The sequence below is a fragment of the Ambystoma mexicanum genome, chromosome 1q (genome assembly GCF_040938575.1).
Source record: "Ambystoma mexicanum isolate Mex_15411 chromosome 1q, UKY_AmexF1_1, whole genome shotgun sequence".
In the NCBI taxonomy this organism is placed as follows: Eukaryota; Metazoa; Chordata; class Amphibia; order Caudata; family Ambystomatidae; genus Ambystoma; species Ambystoma mexicanum.
Window position 1 is genome coordinate 973,462,054 of NC_090922.1, and position 22,957 is coordinate 973,485,010.

Here is a 22,957-nt window from a genome sequence, read left to right on the forward strand (position 1 = left end):
ACAAAGGGGGTGGCTTTAGCTATCAGAAACACAGTGGATTTCAGGGTTTGTGACGTGATTTGAGATAAGGAAGGGAGATATTTAGTAGTCAGGAGGAAATTCCAGGAGGCCCCATATACTTTGGCCGTAGGGTACACTCCCAACTCCGGTCAGGAGCTATTTCTACAACGTTTCCTAAAAGTGCTGGAGGAGCAAAGTTGGGGTCAGATTGTCTTAATGGGGGATCTTAACATCGCTTGGGACGGGGAGAGGGATAGATCTGGGGGGCGAGGAGGAGAGGGAGGGGCAGTAATGTCGTAACACCTGAAGGAAAGGATTGGCAGGATGGGGCTGCAAGATGTCTGGAGGGAATTGAAAGGGGAGGAGGACCTGTCGGGAGTTCATGGGTCACAATCCAGGATTGATTACATATGGGTTTCGGTAAGCTTGTTGGGAGTATCCGGGAGGTCGTCACCGGGCCGATTGGGATAGCAGATCATAAAACGGTCTTCCTGGTGATGGGGCTGGGTCGGAGGGCAAAGGGTTTGTGGGGCTGGAAATTACCAGAAGCCATACTGAGAGACCCGGATGTGCGGGAGAGGGTTGAAGAGAAAATCAAGGTGTTTTTTTAGAGTAACAGAAAAGAGGACACTGACCAGGGTATAAGATGGAATTTATAGCTTTATCAGCCCACTGGGTGAAGCAGGTACAGGCTTTGGAAGCCCAATTGGAAGCGGAGGTGGAGGCAGCTAGACAGGCGGCGGGTGACACCACCTCTCGAAAAGCAATCCGAGAGTACAGGAAGGCACTGGGGCAGCTGAACCTCCTGCGTACAAAAAAGGCGGACGGAGCCCTATTAGCCATCAGGTAAAGGTATTATGCTAAGGCCAATAAAGCCAATGCTCTCTTGGCGCATCTACTACGGGGCAAAAAGGCGAGAAATGCGATTACAGCATTGAAGATAGGCTCAGGGGCCCGGGTCACAAGGCAAGAGGAGTTACAGGAGACTTTAGCGGAGTACTTTGGATCCCTGTATGCTTCACAGCACCCCGATAATGACCTGCAGGAGAAGTTCTTGCGAAGGGTGCATTTGGGGGAAATTAGCAGAGATACGAGGAATGCCCTGAATCGAGAAATTTCAGAGGAGGAAGTATGGGGTAATAAGAGGCCGTCCAGCACATAAAGCCCCGGTCCGGAGGCTATACTACGGTCTTTTATAAGCTATTCATTTCACAGCTGGCACCGCATTTGGCTTCATTATTCAACTCATTCCGCCGATGTGGCAGGATTGCCCCGTCCATGGAAGAGGCTAAGGTCACCCTTATCCTCAAACCAAACAAAAACCCGGAGGAGAGAACGTCTTACCGACCCATTGCCTTGATTAACATCGATGCTAAAGTTTACACGAAGATTCTGGCGAATAGCCTGGACTCTATCCTCCCATGCCTAATATACCCCGATCAGGCCGGGCTCATTAGGGGAAGGCAAACTGCTGATAACATCAGGCGAGTGAAAAAGTCCAGAAAACAAACACTCCCGCGGTCTTGGTGGCTTTGGACGTGGAGAAGGCTTTTGACCGTGTGGAGTGGACATTTCTGGTTCGGGTTATGGAAAAAATGGGATTTGGTGGGGAGTTTATGACAATGGTGAGGGCCAATTATCAAGCCCCTACGATTAGGGTGATGGTGAATGGGGAAGCCTCTAGGTTAATCCAATTGCAGCGGGGAACAAAACAGGGATGCCTGCTTTCCCCAATACTTTATGCGATCTATCTAGAGCCTTTATTGCAAGCAATCAGGGACTCCTCAGAGATCCGGGGCATTCCTTTAGGGGGGGGGCAACAGAAAGTTGCGGCTTTTGCAGATGACATGCTGATTATGCTGTCGGCACCAAGGGATTCACTTCTGGCGAGCGTGACTCTACTAGACGCCTTTGGGCCAGCCTCAGGATTAAAAACTAACACTAATAAGTCAGAAATTCTGAACTTAACGGTAAGGGCAGTTGATCGAGAGAGCCTAGGAGAGAATACTTCATTTCAGTGGAGCCCAGGAGGGATTCGATATCTGGGGGTGAAAATCATGGCGACTTTAGGAGGGTGGTACGCAGCAAACTTCCCTCCGCTCCTCAAGGCAATTAAGAGGGACTTTCTCCGATGGAGGAATCTGAGGGTGTCATGGATGGGCCGGATAGTCGCGGTTAAGATGGTCATGCTCCCACGTTTGTTGTATCTTTTTCAGGCGATCCCTCAACCGGTCCTGGCTAGTTTTTCAAGGAATTGGGTAAGTTGATGAGAGAGTTCATTTGGGAGCGGAAAAGAGCCAGGCTGGCAGCTAGACTGCTGATGGCACCTAGGGACAAGGGGGGTCTGGCATTTCCGGATTTTTTGCAATATTATGAAGCTGCACAATTGCGCATCATAAGAGAGGGGCTGAAGGGAGATGAAGGAATGCAAGATAAATTATGGGTGAGGATGGACAGGGCTGTGGCGCACCGGAGCCTAGCTGAAGTATTGTGGCTCCCTAAGGACCATAGACCCAGGCATCTCCACCAGAGCACTACTACTAAACTGATGGCCGATACATGGGACAGACTGTCGGGTCCTAGGGGAATCACTACTTTCTCATCCCCTTTCACCCCCATTTTCGGAAATGGGAATTTCACCCCGGGTTTGGAGAGAGGGGCATTTGCAAAATGGTGGGAAGGAGGCTGCAGGAAATTGTGTGACATGTTCCGGGGTGGGGAAGTGTTATCATTTAGCGATTGTAAGAGGGAATTTGCTATACAAGAGGGTGACAGATTCCGATATGCGCAGATACGTCACTGGGTATTACACCCGGAGGTCAGATTGGCGGCTATTCGAGATCCAACCCAATTTGAGAAATTCCTTCTCACTAATGATGGCACGAAAGGGCTTATCTCCAACATTTACAAAATGTTGCATGCAGCAAATGCAGGAACTCCTTGGGCTTATATGCGGGAATGGGAACGTGTCTTGGGGCGAGAAATAGGTAGGCTGGAATGGGAAGGATTGTGGAGGAGAATACCCAAATTGGCCAAAGCTTCCCAATTACAAGAGGCATGGTACAAGATTTTATTTGGGTGGCATTACACCCCCGACCGGCTACATAGGATATATCCCTCAGTATTGGGGGAGTGCTGGAGGGGATGCAGGATGGCAGGCACGGCGGAGCATATTTGGTGGAAGTGCACGAAGATTCAAGCTTTCTGGGCAGAAGTACGGGAGGCACAGGATCAAGCCTTTGGTCGGGAGGAGGTGGGAACTCCAGTCCAGAAATATGCAAATTAACAACGGGGTCTCTGTGAAATATAGTGAGCTAAAGACTCTGGGTAAGTCTCTCGTAACCAGGACTAATGTCTGGCAGAGGGACTCCCAGGACCCCCCTTGTTAATTTGCATATTTGAGTAACTTTGGGTCTCACCCTAAGTTACTAGGGAAATCCAGACGTGGACCCCTTGCTCACTATTCTTAGAGAGGCACAGATCCACCCTACTGATGAGGTCCAACCAGACTGAAACACGTGTCTGGGGTTTCTGTTGGTACTCTTGTTCAGAGGAGAATTGCCTAGTATTTCAGTGCTGGACTGCCCCAGGGAAGGACAAAGACTGATATGTTTGGGATATTTCTTCTCTGTGAAAGATAGTGAGCTAAAGACTCTCGGTAAGTCTCTCGTAACCAGGACTAATGTCTGGCAGAGGGACTCCCAGGACCCCCCTTGTTAATTTCCAAGAGGGATTCTGACCAGATCCAACACCAGGAAGCAACAGAGGAAATAACCAGCAGTAATCTGGTGGTAAACGTATCTGACAAAGTTTTGACCAAGTCAGAATAAGGACTCTGATACGCACTAAGCTCTTGACACTAACTTTGTAGACTTCCAGATAGACACATTCAAATGTGTTAGGAAATTTAAAAAAAACAAAAACATCTTTGTGACACAAGTCAAGTCTTTCACTCTGAAACCATCTCTGAGTCCCTTAAGCTCTCGCACCATGCAAGACATTGAGGACACTCAAGTTCTTTTGTCTCTACAGGAAAATAAACCTCCAGACCAGCATATGATATGTAAAGATTTATGTGCCTCCTGAGACAGATGGAGGCCAGGACTACAAAATGCAAACAATTGAATGTGGTTTAAATAAGGATCACAAGATGGGCTTTTTTCTATGATTGGGAATCCCACAGGACTAAAAGCTGGTTGGTTTAAGTGGGGTTCAGTATTTATAACACTTCCAGAATTGGGAACAATGAGTAGTGGAAGGTACCTATGACAATATAGACCGAAGTGGCCGTTAATATGAATATTGGCTAAAAAATTAAAACCACCATTTTGAACCTTTGAATTAAATATGGAAAGTGGAGAGTGGATATAATCAGGAATGAGGTTTTCTGGAATGAGACATAACATGTTATGACAATATTATATAAAGTGGAAGAATAAAAATAGATGTATGCAAGTATTGCTTATAGACTAGGCAGTATAGTATGTGGATTGAACTACACAGCAAGTTATCTTGGTTTGACTAATGTGGAAATGATTTACCCTTTTAAATGGAACTAATTGACTCTGATGAAATATGCACAATTGACATAGCAGTAGGTAACGTTAAGTCACTTATTAATTAAGCAAAGGTAGAATGATACATTCATGTATAAAGATTCCTTGTAGATAAGGTAATACAGCCATTTAAACACATGGCAAATAACCTTGCGACAAGAACGTTATTAGCATTTTCAATGCGATAGAGTTAACAGTGGGAAATCATGGACTGTTGATGATATCTGTAATGCCTTGGCGTTATATGAGTTGGGAACCCGAGAGGGTTTCCCAAAGTATGGTTGCGGAACGTGGGGCCATCAGGACGTTCCATGCAACAACGAGTGACGTCATTGAGAATTGATAGACATTTAAATCATTCAAAATGGCGTTGTGGCGAGAAACATGCATGTGTGATGCTCGAAGAAATACTAAAGTTTGAAACAAGGTATTATCCGGAGATAGGATAACTGAGCAATAACACTTAGAACAGGAAGAGTGGGATTTAAATAGGACAGTAAGAGTAAGTGAGAGTTCAGATAGAAATTGTGTAGGTTGAAACTGATTAATGAGATAAACACAATAAAATGACTTTTTTTGCAGACCTAGGGATCTATCCCTGATAAATGTGAAAAATAAGTGTGGTATATTAAGGCATAAGCATGGGACTAGTGAGTAGTTTAAAGTATTTGGGAAACGATTGACTGTCCCCTTAATTTGCATTCCCCTCAATCTACTCACCATTCGGTCACACTGGTGATGAGGGTTATGGATAAAAATGGAAGTTCTGTCCCTCAGGGTGAAATCATAGAGAGAGTATGAATTAAGAGGAATGGGTTGTAGAGGACCATCCAAATGCCTCTGCAGGAAGTCCCTTGCTCCCTAATGCCTTTATGTTGGAAGCCTGAACCTGCACCTTGCTTGTTATCAGTAGTTGTGACCATACCGTGACAAATTTTCGAGAAAAGGTATCCGTCAAGAAAGCCGTACCAGATATATGCCCGCAGAAATGACAATCTCTTGGAAGAGGTCCCCAAAGGAATATGAAAACAAGAGAAAGAGAAGCTAGTGACGTCACAAGAAGTGAGTGTGACACACTAAAGAAGAAGATGTATGGACCTTGTATAAACTGAAGATGGAATAAGGATTCAAGTGAATATTCCTATGCAGAAAAGAAGATTGCATGTGTATGTGATGCACTGCAGAAAATGTAAGCCATTCAATGAATGTACAGATGCAGCAACGCAAGCAGATTATGTAATCCTAGAAGCTGGCTATATATAGGGGTCGATTCATGGAATTAATGTGCGCCGAAAATTCCCGCGCAGAGGTGCCAAAACGTGCGAATCGCAGGAAAAGTGCGAAAATCGCAGTGCAAGTGCGAAAATCGCAGGAAAACCAGCGCACAGCGATTCATGGAAGTCCGTGCGCGAGAAAAACATTGGATGTGCGCTAAAAATGTGCGCCGCGCACGCCGGCGCACAGGTCATCCAACAGCGTGCGCCACGGCCACTGCAAAATCGCACATAGCGCGGCGCACATCACAAAAGTAGGCGGAACACGGGGCGTAACTCTCGGAATGGGGAACAAAGCGTGAAAATGTGGCCGTCACGGGGGAAGTACAGGAGGCAAGTGCGCGGAACGCCCACACGCTCGCCTACAACCCTTGTTCATGGAATCGAATAGGGCAAACCAGCACACGGTCAAAGACGCGCACAGGGCCAAACAAGTACGCCACAAGAAAGCAGGCGGTAGCGCCCCTGCGACTGAAAAAAATGTGCGCCAAAATGTGCGCTAACAAAAAGCACCCATATACAGCCATGATGAATGGCCCATACAGTGGCCCTCTAGGACAAATGAGGTGCAAAGGGGCACCGACAAACACGGACACCCGCTGTGTGAAAAATAGCATGTGCGCGTGTTCCTGGGTGCGCGGGAAGTTCCACACGCGATTAGCCTGGGTACGTGTACTTCGGGGTGCGCGGGAAGTTCCACACGCGATTAGCCTGGGTACGTGTACTACGGGGTGCGCGGGAAGTTCCACACGCGATTGGCCTGGGTAGGTGGGGGTGCGCGGGAAGTTCCACATGCGATTGGCCTGGGTACATGTACTTCGGAGTGCGCGGGAAGTTCCAACCGCGATTGGCCTGGGTACGTGTATTCCGATGTGCGCGGAAGATTCACACGCGATTTCTGCAGGGTACGTGTATTTCGGTGGTGCCGGGGAATGCTACATGTGATTTGGCCATGTGGGTCCCCCCAGGTGTTCCCGCTACACCCTCCACGGCCCCTGCAGGCAGCCCACACCACAGGGTACTACCCTGCACCCCTGCTCATGTCCCACAGGCAACCCATCCACCACGGCCATGCCCACCAGCCAACCCACATGTCACCTTGCACTACTGATCAGCAACACATGTCTCCCACCACCCCCACCCCCCAGCCACCAGGGGCAGCCTCCACCAGGCCCCCACTCATGTCCCCTATTACCCCCACCCCCCAGCAGTGCAGGGGCAGCCTCCGCCAGGCCCCCACTCATGTCTCGCACCACCCCCACCCCCCAGCAGTGCAGGGGCAGCCTCCACCAGGCCCCCACTCATGTCCCCTATTACCCCCACCCCCCAGCCACCAGGGGCAGCCTCCACCAGGCCCCCACTCATGTCTCCCACCACCCACACCCCCCAGCAGTGCAGGGGCAGCCTCCACCAGGCCCCCACTCATGTCCCCTATTACCCCCACCCCCCAGCCACCAGGGGCAGCCTCCACCAGGCCCCCACTCATGTCTCCCACCACCCCCACCCCCCAGCAGTGCAGGGGCAGCCTCCACCAGGCCCCCACTCAAGTCTACCAGCACCCCCACCCCCCAGCTACCAGGGGCAGCCTCCACCAGGCCCCCACTCATGTCTCCCACCACCCCCACCCCCCAGCAGTGCAGGCGCAGCCTCCACCAGGCCCCCACTCATGTCTCCCACCACCCCCACCCCCCAGCAGTGCAGGGGCAGCCTCCACCAGGCCCCCACTCATGTCCCCTATTACCCCCACCCCTCAGCCACCAGGGGCAGCCTCCACCAGGCCCCCACTCATGTCTCCCACCACCCCCACCCCCCAGCAGTGCAGGGGCAGCCTCCACCAGGCCCCCACTCATGTCTCCCACCACCCCCACCCCCCAGCAGTGCAGGGGCAGCCTCCACCAGGCCCCCACTCATGTCTCCGACCACCCCCACCCCCCAGCCACCAGGGGCAGCCTCCACCAGGCCCCCACTCATGTCTCCCACCACCCCCACCCCCCAGCCACAAGGGGCAGCCTCCACCAGGCCCCCACTCATGTCTCCCACCACCCCCACCCCCCAGCCACCAGGGGCAGCCTCCACCAGGCCCCCACTCATGTCTCCCACCACTCCCACCCCCCAGCAGTGCAGGGGCAGCCTTCACCAGGCCCCCACTCATGTCTCCCACCACCCCCACCCCCCAGCCACCAGGGGCAGCCTCCACCAGGCCCCCACTCATGTCTCCCACCACCCCCACCCCCCAGCAGTGCAGGGGCAGCCTCCACCAGGTCCCCACTCATGTCTACCACCACCCCCACCCCCCAGACACCAGGGGCAGCCTCTACCAGGCCCCCACTCATGTCTCCCACCACCCCCACCCCCCAGCAGTGCAGGGGCAGCCTCCACCAGGCCCCCACTCATGTCTCCCACCATCCCCACCCCCCAGCAGTGCAGGGGCAGCCTCCACCAGGCCCCCACTCATGTCTCCCACCACCCCCACCCCCCTGCAGTGCAGGGGCAGCCTCCACCAGGCCCCCACTCATGTCTCCCACCACCCCCACCCCCCAGCCACCAGGGGCAGCCTCCACCAGGCCCCCACTCATGTCCCCTATTACCCCCACCCCCCAGCCACCAGGGGCAGCCTCCACCAGGCCCCCACTCATGTCTACCACCACCCCCACCCCCCAGCCACCAGTGGCAGCCTCTACCAGGCCCCCACTCATGTCTCCCACCACCCCCACCCCCCAGCAGTGCAGGGGCAGCCTCCACTAGGCCCCCACTCATGTCTCCCACCACCCCCACCCCCCAGCCACCAGGGGCAGCCTCCACCAGGCCCCACTCATGTCACCCACCACCCCCACCCCCCAGCCACCAGGGGCAGCCTCCACTAGGCCCCCACTCATGTCTCCCACCACCCCCAACCCCCAGCAGTGCAGGGACAGCCTCCACCAGGCCCCCACTCATGTCTCCCACCACCCCCACCCCCCAGCAGTGCAGGGGCAGCCTCCACCAGGCCCCCACTCATGTCCCCTATTACCCCCACCCCCCAGCCACCAGGGGCAGCCTCCACCAGGCCCCCACTCATGTCTCCCACCACCCCCACCCCCCAGCAGTGCAGGGGCAGCCTCCACCAGGCCCCCACTCATGTCCCCTATTACCCCCACCCCGCAGCCACCAGGGGCAGCCTCCACCAGGCCCCCACTCATGTCTCCCACCACCCCCAGCAGTGCAGGGGCAGCCTCCACCAGGCCCCCACTCATGTCTACCACCACCCCCACCCCCCAGCCACCAGGGGCAGCCTCCACCAGGCCCCCACTAATGTCTCCCACCACCCCCACCCCCCAGCCACCAGGGGCAGCCTCCACCAGGCCCACACTCATGTCCAACTCATGTCTCCCACCACCCTCACCCCCCAGCCACCAGGGGCAGCCTCCACCAGGCCCCCACTCATGTCTCCCACCACCCCCACCCCCCAGCCACCAGGGGCACCCTCCACCAGGCCCCCACTCATGTCCAACTCATGTCTCCCACCACCCTCACCCCCCAGCCACCAGGGGCAACCTCCACCAGGCCCCCACTCATGTCTCCCACCACCCCCACCCCCCAGCAGTGCAGGGGCAGCCTCCACCAGGCCCCCACCCATGTCTAACACCACCCCCACCCCCCAGCCACCAGGGGCAGCCTCCACCAGGCCCCCACCCATGTCTACCACCACCCCCACCCCCCAGCTGTGCGATTTGCCTGGGTACGTGTACTTCGGGGTGCGCGGGAAGTTCCACACACGATTGGCCTGGGTATGTGTACCTCGGGGTGCGCGGGAAGTTCCACACGCGATTAGCCTGGGTACGTGTACTTCGGGGTGCGCGTGAACTTCCACACGCGATTTGCCTGGGTACGTGTACTACGGGGTGCGCAGGAAGTTCCACACGCGATTGGCCTGGGTACGTGTACTTCGGGGTGCGCGTGAACTTCCACACGCGATTAGCCTGGGTACGTGTACTTCGGGGTGCACGGGAAGTCCCACACGCGATTGGCCTGGGTACGTGTACTTCTGGGTGCGCATGAACTTCCACACGCGATTGGGCCTGTGAAAGTGGGGTACATGTATTCCAGGGGTGGGCGGGAATATTTACCCGCGACTGTGCCTGTGAGAGCGTGCTACTTGTATTCCTGGGGTGGGCAGGAAGATTCACACGTTCGCCGAAAAATGAATGGTCCAATCCCGAGACACGTACGCCAGCATGAAGCAGGCGTACGTCGACCCGCGCAGCATAAAAGTGCGCGCAAACAACAAACAAGCTCATACGCCAGGATGAATATACCATTCCTAGCAGCAGTGGCTGTGGGTTACCAAAGGAGGAGGAGGAGGATAGTGAGGGCCCGAATTTTCACTCCCAGAACCAGCCTTTTTGGGATGCCTGATGACCAGGTGTATGGGAGGTACAGGTTTCCCCCACACATAATACTGGAACTGGTCAGTGAGTGGGAGGATGACCTCACATCACCCACCCTGTGCTCCCAAGCACTCAGCCCCCTGGAGAAGGTCCTCAATGTACGGCACTTCTTGGCCACAGGATCATTTCAGCGGACAAGTCCTATAGTGGGTGGGGTGTCACAGGGCATGCAGTCACGCTGCCTACACCAGGTCTTGAACATCATCACTGCACGCCCATCAGTCCGTAGGCACATATACCTGCCCAGGACACCTGCAGAAAGGCAGGCTGCCACCCTCGATTTCTACGGTGTGGCACAATTCCCAAAAGTGCTAGGTGCCATTGACTGCACCCATGTGGCACTACGTCCCCACAGGGCATCTGAGCACATCTATAGGAACCGCAAGCACTGGCATTCCATCAACGTGCAGGTAGTATGTAATGCTAAGGGAATCATCACCTCAGTATATGCCAACTATCCAGGGTCCACCCACGACAGCTTCATTTACCGAATGTCTACCCTAAGCCGGGACCTAGAAGCTGGGCGGCATGGCGATACATGGCTCCTTGGTGACTATGAATGCCACTGCACATGCATGCATGTCAGATGCAGATTTATTTCACTACCCCACTAATGATACCCATCACCTCCTCACCAGGGGACAGTGCCTACCCTCTGAGCACCCACATGATGACGCCAATTAGGAACCCCATCACGCCTCCAGAGGTAAGATACTACACAGCCCATATTGCAACCCGGGGCATAGTGGAGCGCACATTCGGAGTGCTTTTGCTCCCTTGACCGTTCTGGCGGGCAGCTGTTATATGCGCCCCCAGTAGTGTGCAGGATCATAGTGGCAGCATGTGTCCTGCACAATGTTGCAACACGCCGGGGCCTGGCCGTGGACATGGTGGTGCCCCCACATCCCCAACCACATGCACGCCCGCTGCGCATGGGAGGGGAGAGGGCACGGGGTGAAGCAGCCCGTACGCATCTGGTGGCTAATTACTTCACATAGAAATCACACCCCAGTGGAGTGCACACAGGCCTGGCACATACCATCTGATAAGCAATGATGACTCGACCTGACAATTAAGACGCACAAAGGGACTGTCAACTGTCAGAACCATAGCAGCCCGAGATTGTTCATGTGGAAGTGTCACAATGTGTGCATCCCTACCTACACAAACACCACCAATGCAGTGTCATGAAAAGACACTTCCATGCTGCAGAAATGAATACCCACTTGCAAAATACTACATGAAAACAGTGCCATGTCACCAACCCCCTCCCCGGCACGGCCACACAACACACCATGGCATGTCATGCAATGTGAGAGGAAAGAAATGAATCCCCACAACATGCCCCAAGTGTCAGCAGCTACAGTGTCCCTAATGGAAACATGTCCACACATGAAATGCTCACAGTAATTCAGGACCTACAACGCACATTACCAAATACTTACCAAGAATACCAATCACCTACACAACCTCCAACCTACCTTACACATGACATTACAGACTTAACAATTAGCTAGCCTCACCACCTGATGATGACAGCCCTCCGAACACTTCCAAGTATACAGTGTTAGCGCCACGCAAGAGTGTAGGTGCACTGCTTACAACATGGACTCTAGTCCAAGGTGGACCGCATTGTGAAGACATGAGGAATGGACCTGCAAATATGGAGGATGAGATGGATGCAGAGGCACATATCAATACACCACGCAGTGTACAATACAACAACAATATGCACTATGAATGTATACACAGTATTGACTACAGACTGCCCACACAGCTCATGGGAGTACAATGTCACCATGTACATCAATGTCACTTGGGCACACCCTTTGCAAGCCCATGGAAACTGGAAGCAGGAGGGGTGTGTGTGACAAAAACCCAAGCATCTGAACAAAATCCATGACAAGCCTGCATGTGCCCAGCCACAATGCAGCGTATGCCCACGGGAACCACACAAGGCAACACACTGTCCCAAAAAAAAAAAAAAAATGTCCATTAATGGGCCCGGGGAGGTTGGGGAGGCCACCCAGGAGGTCCGAGGACAGGGTGCAAACCAAAACCCACCTGTGTGGATCTTGCGGAAAAAAAAAACACCTCCATGGGCTCATGGCCTACACGGCTACCCTATTGTGGGAGTATCACTGCTGTCGCTATCCTCACCCTCTGCAGCTGCATCCGGAGGTGGTGGCACTATGGGAGGCAGCCCACGCAAAGCCCTAGTCTGTTCCTCCATGCTGCAAGCATGCGGGTGTGGTAGGTCTCGTTCTGGAGGATAAGTGTGCGGAGGTCCCCATGCAACAACTCACGGGATGCCCGGACCTCCGCCCTAGTTGCCTGCATCTCAGCTGAGAGCGTACGGGTTAGACACTCCAGCTGCTGTTCTGTCCTTCGGTTTGTTGAAGGCTCAAGCTCAACAAGAGTCGTCCTGAGGTGAAGGAGTTCCAGCCTCAGGGCTTCCCTGTGGCCCTGGGACTCTATGGAGATGGCTTCCTGCAGAGTCGCCAGTGCCGCCCGCCTGTCCCTGTCGGACGCCAACATGTCCTCCCCGTGTGACTGGCAGATGGAGTCGGTTTCCTGCTGTAGTCGCTCCATCATCCTTTCGGGGGGACAATGGAAGTGGCCACCCTATCCATGGCCTGAGCCATCATCTCTGATGATGCTGCCTGTTGGGTTGCCATACCGTAAATGGATTGCTCAAATGCGGTATTGCCAGGTGGCGTACGGCCACCACGTCGGCGGGCACCACACCTGTCTGGGGCAAGGCGAACTGCGCCTTGCTGTGCCGGCACTGCCTGAGGCTGCAGGACTGCATTCCCCCTTTGATCTGCTGGCCCAGGAACAGGATCAGATGTCGCGGAGTGTGACCCTGCATCCGTAACCACCAAAGGCGTACCTGCCAACACTGACATCCCCATTGAGGGTTCTAACCCTGGTGCAGGTGGGTCGGACAGAACAGAATCCCTCCTAGGAACACTCACCTGCGACAGCACGTAGGTCTCATCATCCGAATCAACACCTGAGTACAGCTCGGGGGAGGTGCAGCCAGAGACACCCCTTGAGAGCACGACCTGCAGCAGTTGTGGGTTCTCACCCACCACCACACCACGTCCCTCACTGGTGGTCGGTCGGCCCTCAAACCCCACCTGGGTCTGCACCATCTCCACAACCCCAGCAGTATCAAGTGCGTCTTCCCCTGCAAAGACATAAAAGAAAACAAATGGAAACAGGCATTAGCACTATGGTACACAATTAGGGCTGAGAGGCTACAGAAACAGTACTTGATTGACACATGTCCCACATGACTAAAACACTCCCAAGCATGCACCGTCACTGCGTGTGATGGGGAGGCAGATGGCACACATTGATGACACCAAGATGGAAGATGAACACATTTGCTGCATGCTGCCTAGCAGTGGCATCACACATTGGCCAGTGATTGGCAGGTCAAATACACATGCCATCACACAGATGGCATGTACCCTAGCCATGAAGTGAAGAGGGAGAGGAGGTCACCAATTGTTCATTCAGTCCAGTTTGTTCATATAATTGATTATTTTCATTGTAATGGTCCAAATGTTTAACCTGCAGCTGCCAGTCAAAAATGGTCCTATAGCACAGGGACATGTCCAAACTAATCATGTCCACGAAACTGAGCCAGTCCACTGTACCATAGCCATGTCAGACATGTGACAATAGGACTGAGAAATCCCGAGTAAAAGTGGTGGTATGCAAACAATCTGCCTGAATAAACAGAGGCAAATAAGCAACAGTGTTGTGGCAAGATGACACTCCAAGGGCAACTGGCGTGGTGTTGGGCTGGATGTCTAATGTTGGCCGAAGGGATGCTGCTATACCCAAATGCTGTTGCCAAGAATTAATAGGAAGAGGCACATGGGTGAGCCGAACCACTCAGGCACACACACCCTCCCCTGGCACCCAAACAGAAGCCCTCCCACACACACCATGCACATGGATGACACACACATGCATGTGCACTCACCGGACAATGCCTCGTAATCTGCCACTTCTCCCACGCCTTGGATCTGTTCTTCTGTGACGTAGGTCCCAGCAACCTGCTCATGTGGAGTGAGTTCTATGTCGTCTGCTGGAGACCCACCTCCAGTCACTAGAGTTGCGGCATGACTTGAGGCCAGCTTATTCTTTGCCCTGCGCTTCAGGTCATTCCAGCGCTTGTAGCATTCATTAGCTGTGCGCCTCACGATTCCAAGGGCACTTATGATGTCCGCAATGGTCTGCCAGTGTGCCTGACGTTGTGCAGGTGTGGTCTTGGATCCTGCAACAATCACCATTTCGCGGTCATGTGCGGACACATACTCTACAAGTGCATTCAGTTCGCCTCATTGAAGCTGGGCTTCCTTGACGGGCCGGACTGTGTAGCCGTGTCTGGGGCATCAGCCTCTACTGGACGAGCACTCTTCCTCTTCCGCTTGGAAGGTGGTGGGGATCGGGAGTGTCCTGCGCCGCTCTGGACACTAGGGGCAGGAGCGTGGGATTGCACACTCAGCATGGGAGTTGGTGCAGGCATTATCTCAAGTGTGATGGTGTCAGGGGGAATGTCAGCATGATGGACTTGGACCGACACTGTCCTGGATGGGTGTGTGAGAGGTGGGGTGGATGGAGCCGCAGCTGCCCCTGCAGCCTCCCCAGCCTGCCTACACGGGGCAGCAGATGACCTAGCTGCCCCTGATCCACGTGGCCTGATGACACCAACGTTCACCAGTGCACATGGCCTAGAACTGCTGACCTAGAAGTCAGCCATGGAGTCACCCTGTGCCAGGTCTGGTTCCACAGTGGGCTGGTCCAACAAGGGCTGAGCATGGATGGTGTCAGCCACAGTAACCTCAACCAGGGGGGGGGCATGGGTGTCCCTGACTGCTCCTCCACACATGGGGGGCTAGGGGCACCCTGCAAGTCACGGCCACGTCCCCTACCGGATCCACCACGGCCACCACTTGGGGCTCGGCCACCTTTGCCACCCTTACGGCTTGTTCGCCTCACAGCCATGGCACTGATGTTATTGTGCGTATGGGAGTTGATGTGAACTATTGTCCTGGGCAATTGGGGATCAAAGGGGTTGGGTACCAGATGGTAATCGTACCCTAGTTCTCTAGCAAGGCTGTATGACACCCCTGGGGAAAGATGACGGGTCACGCAACGCACAGGCACCCCAAAAAAGCAAAGTAAGGTGCACGCAACCCCTCCTAGACCACGTGCGTGGAAAAATAAACCTGCACTACGCTGTGGCACCCAGGAACACAAGAATGAACGTATGCGTGTCACACGCAGCCTAGAATGACCTCTGAAGGGGTACGCGACACACGGGGCAAGCACAGATGTTAAATACGTGCGCGACTCAACGTCCGCCAGGAACAAAAGCGTGAAAAATATGCATGTGTGCGCGTTGGCAACACCCCCGCCAAAAGAAGAATTGTACGCTGTCTGAGGAGACAGGACAACAGAAGTAGGGAACGCTGTTTGAGGAAACAGGCCCAGGAAAAAGAGGAAAAGAGAAAAAGCTGTCAGAGGTAACAGGGAGTACGAACTGGAAACGCTGTGAAGTAAATCGCGTGTGAATTGACAAGAAGTACAGATTTCACCCACTCGCTCTCCACGAAAAGCACGTACAAGGAAATGGCGTTCTACACGTACCTTTTATACACACGTCACAGACGCGCAAACGCGATGAGGCCATTTCCAACAATTACGCGCTTTGACACTCGGACGTGTATCTCTTCATTTTTACATGCGCCATTCTCTACGGCCATGTGCGTGACGTCACAGCTGTGCATGGTGGCCTTTGGGCCAATGAAATCGCATATGCGAGCACACGTGGTAAAACTGCACGTCCGAGTGTCATCGCGTGTAATCAGAGGGAAGTGAGCGTACACGCGATTGGCCTGGGTACGTGCATTTCTGGGGTGCGCAGGAAGTTCCACACGCGATTGGTGGAAATCCACGTGTGCTCTGTCATCACGTGTAATGAGGGAAACACCCACGCGCCTCACGTCACAGACGCGCTCACGCGCTAAGGGCCTTTGGTCCAATGAAATCGCATATGCGTGCTAAGGGCCTTTCCTCGATTTACACGCAGATGTGCAGGATTTTCACATGCCAAATCACTCCGTATCAAGCTGGCCACGCGTAAGCATACGGAAGACCAAAAGGCCGAATTACTGCCCCCCAGAGCCCCGAGCAGCCTCCCACGAGCCATCTGCTGCTGCCTGCCTGCCTGCCTGCTGCCACCGTGCCCTGCCATTTGGTGCCTACACATCGCCATCTGCAGCGGTCCATTTGCTGTGTCCACCCCTGCTGGAACAGAAGACTCCCGACTGGGATACCATCGCTCCACAGCCCAGCCCCAGGACCCAGTTGCCCACCCACTCCTGCCTCTGGGGTTGCCATGTCGGGCACTGCAACATCTGGCACCACTGGCAACCCCCGGCCAGAGAGGCAGAGGGGCACCAGCTTCACTGCCACCGAAGTTGGTGTCCTGGTGGAGCAAGTCCTGGGGCAATATGATGCCCTCTTCGGAAGTAAGCGCGCCAACAAGGAAGGACGGACTCGGACCAGGACGGACATCGTGACTGCCATCAACGCGGAGGGGGTGGCAGTCCGCGACTAGCAACATGTCAAGAAGCGCTGGGATGACTGCAGGTCCAGGACCCTCTTGAAGGCCCGGCGCCTCGTGGAGGGGGGCCGGGGCCGCATGAGTACCATCCAGATGAGGGTCCTGGAACGCGTAGGCTCAGCGCTCCACGCCCAGATCCTTGAGAGGCAGACCCGTATGGAGTTGAGCGGTAAGTGGCCAAGCATTGCTGTGTGAGACAGGGCATGTCGCAGTGTGCTGGTTGTCTGATACTTGCCTGTATGTGTGACATAGGCCATGTATGCATGTGTGTGTGCAGGGACGTCATGCATGTGAGACCAGTAATGTGTGAACCACACGGTTGGTGCATGTGTTCAAATGCAACATGGGTTGCCCTATGCAGAATGGCCACATGAAAGCATGCCAGTCTCTGTTCCTGGACATGGGTGAGGGATGGGTGCTGATGCCATGTACATGTATGCTGTCCATGTCTGTGTGTCTGACCTGCGTGTCTGTGACTTGTGAATGCCAGGGATGCATGACACATGTCTGTCGCAATGTTCAGGTTCACTGATGCAGCCTAGTCATCCTTGTATCCACTGTGTCTGTGGTGTACGAGGCCAGATGGATGAAACTAGAGTGAAGTGTGTGCATGTGATAGGCATGGCACATGATGCATGTGAGTTCCAAAACAACAGGGTATGTTTCAAGAATCACTTGGAAATGTATGCTAATGTCCATAGCATGCGCCATGCCTGTTACCGCATGTGTTTTACCTGCACTGAGCCCTGTGTTGTGGAGGGACATGATGGAAGTGATCTTTGACAGTGCCACTCATCTGCTATTGCTTCCTGTCTAGGTGACCATTGTGCAGTACCCTGATGCTTGTGTTCTATGTCTCCCTCTACACAGCGCCACGTGAAGAAGAGGGCGGAGACGGCTCTGTGGAGCAAAGCGGCGGGGATGCCCCCAAGGCTGCAGCGGAAGGGGTGGGTGAGCCCCCACAGGGGCTTGCAACGGCGGAAGACGGGGTGGAGCCATCCAGGTTGGTGGTTTCCACAGAGGAGGAGGATGCCGCTACTGAGGCGCACATGGGGCCTGGTGGGGGCATCCCTGCTGGTGCAAGTGTTGCAGTCCAGGGGCAGGGGCAGGAGGCAGCACAGGTCGCCGTGGAGGGGCCTGTGCATGTCACTGTCCCTGACACTGTGACTGCACCACCATGCACCGTTCGCAGGTAGGGGGGATGTCCATGTCATCTGACTCGCCGCCACCTGCTTACGAGGCGACCCCTGGCCGTATGGAGAAGGTCCTGATTGGTGTCGCGTTGCGCACAGGTGCAATTCGTGATGAGGTGCGTGCTTCCCGGGAGGAGCATGCACGTCATCACGGAGAGCACCGTGCCGACATGGCCCAGTTGGGAACGGCCATGGTCGGGGGTTTCCAACATGTGTCGGCCAATCTGGCGACCCGCTCCTCCTCTATGGAGACTATGCACCAGTCGTTCTCCATGCCGTCTTCCGGCCCAGATGCCACCAGGGCCCCCTGTGGACCTGCCCCGACCAATGCAGCCGGCTCGGTGGGGATCCCATCCCTGCCACAGTCGGGAGTCGGAGGTCCAGCAGGGGTGGACACACCAGCAACTGGACCCCAGCAGATGGAGGATGTGACGGCATCATCGGGCAGGGCACGTGCATGACGGCGTCGGTGGATACCATCAGCCTGGATGCCGTCGTGCTGGCACAGGCAGTTGCGTCGGAGGCAGCGGCGGCTCAACGTGGGAGGCATCATGGCTCGGGGCCATCAACATCAGGGGTGCAGGCATCGGCCGGAGGGCAGGAGAACCCTGGAATGGGAGTGGCTTCCATGTGGGAGCGGTTGGGCCAGCAGATAGGTGCGGAGCGGCAGCGGGCAGAGGAGGAACGGCTCACAATGGTCAGGGTGGATAACTCCATGCGGAGGGCGCTGAGGCGGGCTGAGTGCCTCGAGGGTCTTCGCAGGGAGTTGGAGCTGGACACTGCTTTATCCCTGCGAGACCTCGGGCCAGAGAACATGCCTGCCTCCAAGCCATTGAACAGGAGTTCGATGATGCCCTGGCCCATGACAACATCCAGTGAGCCGTTGGACTAGCCCACTGCCCATGTAAATAGTTATGTAATTAGTGTTAGGTTTCCTTTGTTTTTGCATTTTCTTTGGACCTTTTGGACAATGGGCCACATTTTTGTATATAGTTATTTTTTATTAGGTAGTGTTGTTAGATAGGTTTCATTTCTTTTGTTGGGATCATGGACCCTGGCTTGTTCACCTGTATATAGTTCACTGTTGGATTTTCTTATCTTTTTACAATTTACCCATGGAGCAATGGCTTTCAATTATAATTTCCCATTGGATTTTCTTTTCTGGACTGTGACTTTGGACATCAGTCCTTTGGATTCTGATTTTTGGTTTTGCATTTTTTCATGGACATGCTTCTTTTTACATTTTTACATTCCCATTTCTTATTTTTTGATTCAATTCATGTTTTCTTTAATACATATTTTTTGATCAAACTTCAATGTGTAGTATCATCTCATTGGTTTCATGCATATCATGATATGGGTTTTGAGATTCACTGACACCCATTGGGTGTATGTGAGGGACATGTGTTCGTTTCCAAACTTGCAATTGCAGTTCTATCATGTTATTGCCATTTCTGAGTGGGTGGATGCAATACTCGGGTGGGTGTTTTGCATTTGGAGGCTGACCATAGGGACCGGGGATCTAGATTGTGATGACATGTTGGCTGGGGAACATGAGTTGGACATGAGTGGGGGCCTGCTGGCAGGTGCCCCACAGTGCTGGGGGGTGGGGGTGCAGGGGAACATGAGTTGGACATGAGTGGGGGCCTGCTGGCAGCTGCCCCACAGTGCTGGGGGGTGGGGGTGCAGGGGAACATGAGTTGGACATGAGTGGGGGCCTGCTGGCAGGTGCCCCACAGTGCTGGGGGGTGGGGGTGCAGGGGAACATGAGTTGGACGTAAGTGGGGGCCTGGTGGAGGCTGCCCCTGCACTGCTGGGGGGTGGGGGTGGTGGGAGACATGAGTGGGGGCCTGGTGGAGGCTGCCCCTGCACTGCTGGGGGGTGGGGATGGTGGGAGACATGAGTGGGGGCCTGGTGGAGGCTGCCCCTGCACTGCTGGGGGGTGGGGGTAATAGGGGACATGAGTGGGGGCCTGGTGGAGGCTGCCCCTGCACTGCTGGGGGGTGGGGGTGGTGGGAGACATGAGTGGGGGCCTGGTGGAGATTGCCCCTGCACTGCTGGGGGGTGGGGGTGGTGGGAGACATGAGTGGGGGCCTGGTGGAGGCTGCCCCTGCACTGCTGGGGGTGGGGGTAATAGGGGACATGAGTGGGGGCCTGGTGGAGGCTGCCCCTGCACTGCTTGGGGGTGGGGGTGGTGGGAGATATGAGTGGGGGCCTGGTGGAGGCTGCCCCTGCACTGCTGGGGGGTGGGGGTGGTGGGAGACATGAGTGGGGGCCTGGTGGAGGCTGCCCCTGCACTGCTGGGGGGTGGGGGTGGGGGTGGTGGAAGACATGAGTGGGGGCCTGATGGAGGATGCCCCTGCACTGCTGGGGGGTGGGGGTGGGGGTAATAGGGGACATGAGTGGGGGCCTGGTGGAGGCTGCCCTGCACTGCTGGGGGGTAGGGGTGGTGGGAGACATGAGTGGGGGCCTGGTGGAGGCTGCCCCTGCACTGCTGGGGGGTGAGGGTGGTGGGAGACATGAGTGGGGGCCTGGTGGAGGCTGCCCCTGCACTGCTGGGGGGTGGGGGTAATAGGGGACATGAGTGGGGGCCTGGTGGAGGCTGCCCCTGCACTGCTGGAGGGTGGGGGTGGTGGGAGACATGAGCGGGGGCCTGGTGGAGGCTGCCCCTGCACTGCTGGGGGTTGGGGGTGGTGATAGACATGAGTGGGGGCCTGGTGGAGGCTGCCCCTGGTGGCTGGGGGGTGGGGGTGCAGGGGAACATGATTTGGACATGAGTGGGGGCCTGCTGGCAGGTGCCCCACAGTGCTGGGGGATGGGGGTGCAGGGGAACATGAGTTGGACATGAGTGGGGGCCTGGTGGAGGCTGCCCCTGCACTGCTGGGGGGTGGGGGTGGTGGGAGACATGAGTGGGGGCCTGGTGGAGGCTGCCCCTGCACTGCTGGGGGGTGGGGGTAATAGGGGACATGAGTGGGGGCCTGGTGGAGGCTGCCCCTGCACTGCTGGGGGGTGGGGGTAATAGGGGACATGAGTGGGGGCCTGGTGGAGGCTGCCCCTGCACTGCTGGGGGGTGGGGGTAATAGGGGACATGAGTGGGGGCCTGGTGGAGGCTGCCCCTGCACTGCTGGGGGGTGGGGGTGGTGGGAGATATGAGTGGGGGCCTGGTGGAGGCTGCCCCTGCACTGCTGTGGGGTGGGGGTAATAGGGGACATGAGTGGGGGCCTGGTGGAGGCTGCCCCAGCATTGCTGGGGGGTGGGGGTAATAGGGGACATGAGTGGGGGCCTGGTGGAGGCTGCCCCTGCACTGCTGGGGGGTGGGGGTAATAGGGGACATGAGTGGGGGCCTGGTGGAGGCTGCCCCTGCACTGCTGGGGGGTGGGGGTGGTGGGAGATATGAGTGGGGGCCTGGTGGAGGCTGCCCCTGGTGGCTGGGGGGTGGGGGTAATAGGGGACATGAGTGGGGGCCTGGTGGAGGGTGCCCCTGACTGCTGGGGGGTGGGGGTGCTGGGAGACATGCATTGTTGATCAGTAGTGCAAGTTGACATGTGGGTTGGCTGGGGGGCATGCCCATGGTGGATGGGCTGCCTGCGGGACATGAGCAGGGGTGCAGGGTAGTCCCCCGTGGTGTGGGCTGCCTGCAGGGGCCGTGGAGGTTGTAGAGCGAACACCTGGGAGGACCCACACGGCCAATTCACGTGTAGTACTCCCCAGAACCCCTGAAATACACGTACCCTGCTGAAATCACGTGTGGAACTTCCGGCGCACCCCTTAAATACACATACCCTGCTGAAATCGCGTGTGGAACTTCCCGCGCACCCCTGGAATACACGTACCCTGCTCGCACGGGGCCAATCGCGTGTGGAACTTCCCGCGCACCCCTGAAATACACGTACCCTGATGGAATCGCGTGTGGAACTTCCCGCACACCCCTGAAATACACGTACCCTGTTGAAATCACGTGTGGAACTTCCTGCGCACCCCTGAAATACACGTACCCTGCTTGCACGGGGCCAATCGCGTGTGGAACTTCCCGCGCACCCCTGAAATACACGTACCCTGCTGAAATCGCGTGTGGAACTTCCCGCGCACCCCTGAAATACACGTACCCTGCTCGCACGGGGCCAATCGCGTCTGGAACTTCCCGCGCACCCCTGAAATACACATACCCTACTGAAATCGCGTGTGGAACTTCCCGCGCACCCCTGGAATACACGTACCCTGCTCGCACGGGGCCAATCGCGTGTGGAACTTCCCGCGCACCCCTGAAATACACGTACCCTGATGGAATCGCGTGTGGAACTTCCCGCGCACCCCTGAAATACACGTACCCTGCTCACACGGGGCCAATCGCTTGTGGAACTTCCCGCGCACCCCTGCAATACACATACCCTGCTGAAATCGTGTGTGGAACTTCCCGCGCACCCCTGGAATACACGTACCCTGCTCGCACGGGGCCAATCGCGTGTGGAACTTCCCACGCACCCCTGAAATACACGTACCCTGCTCGCACGGGGCCAATCGCGTGTGGAAATTGCTGTGCACACCTGAAATACACGTACCCTGCTGAAATCGCGTGTGGAACTTCACGCGCACCCCTGTAATACACGTACCCTGCTGGAATCGCGTGTGATACTTCCCGCGCACCCCTGAAATACACGTACCCTGCTGGAATCACGTGTGATACTTCCCGCGCACCCCTGAAATACACGTACCCTGCTGATTTTGCGTGTGATACTTCCCGCACACCCCTGATGCACACGTACACAGGACAATCGCGTGTGGAACTTCCCGCGAACCACTGAAATACACGTTCCCCGCTTGGCGTTTGCTGTTTGCCAGCCCTGTGAACTGGTCCAGG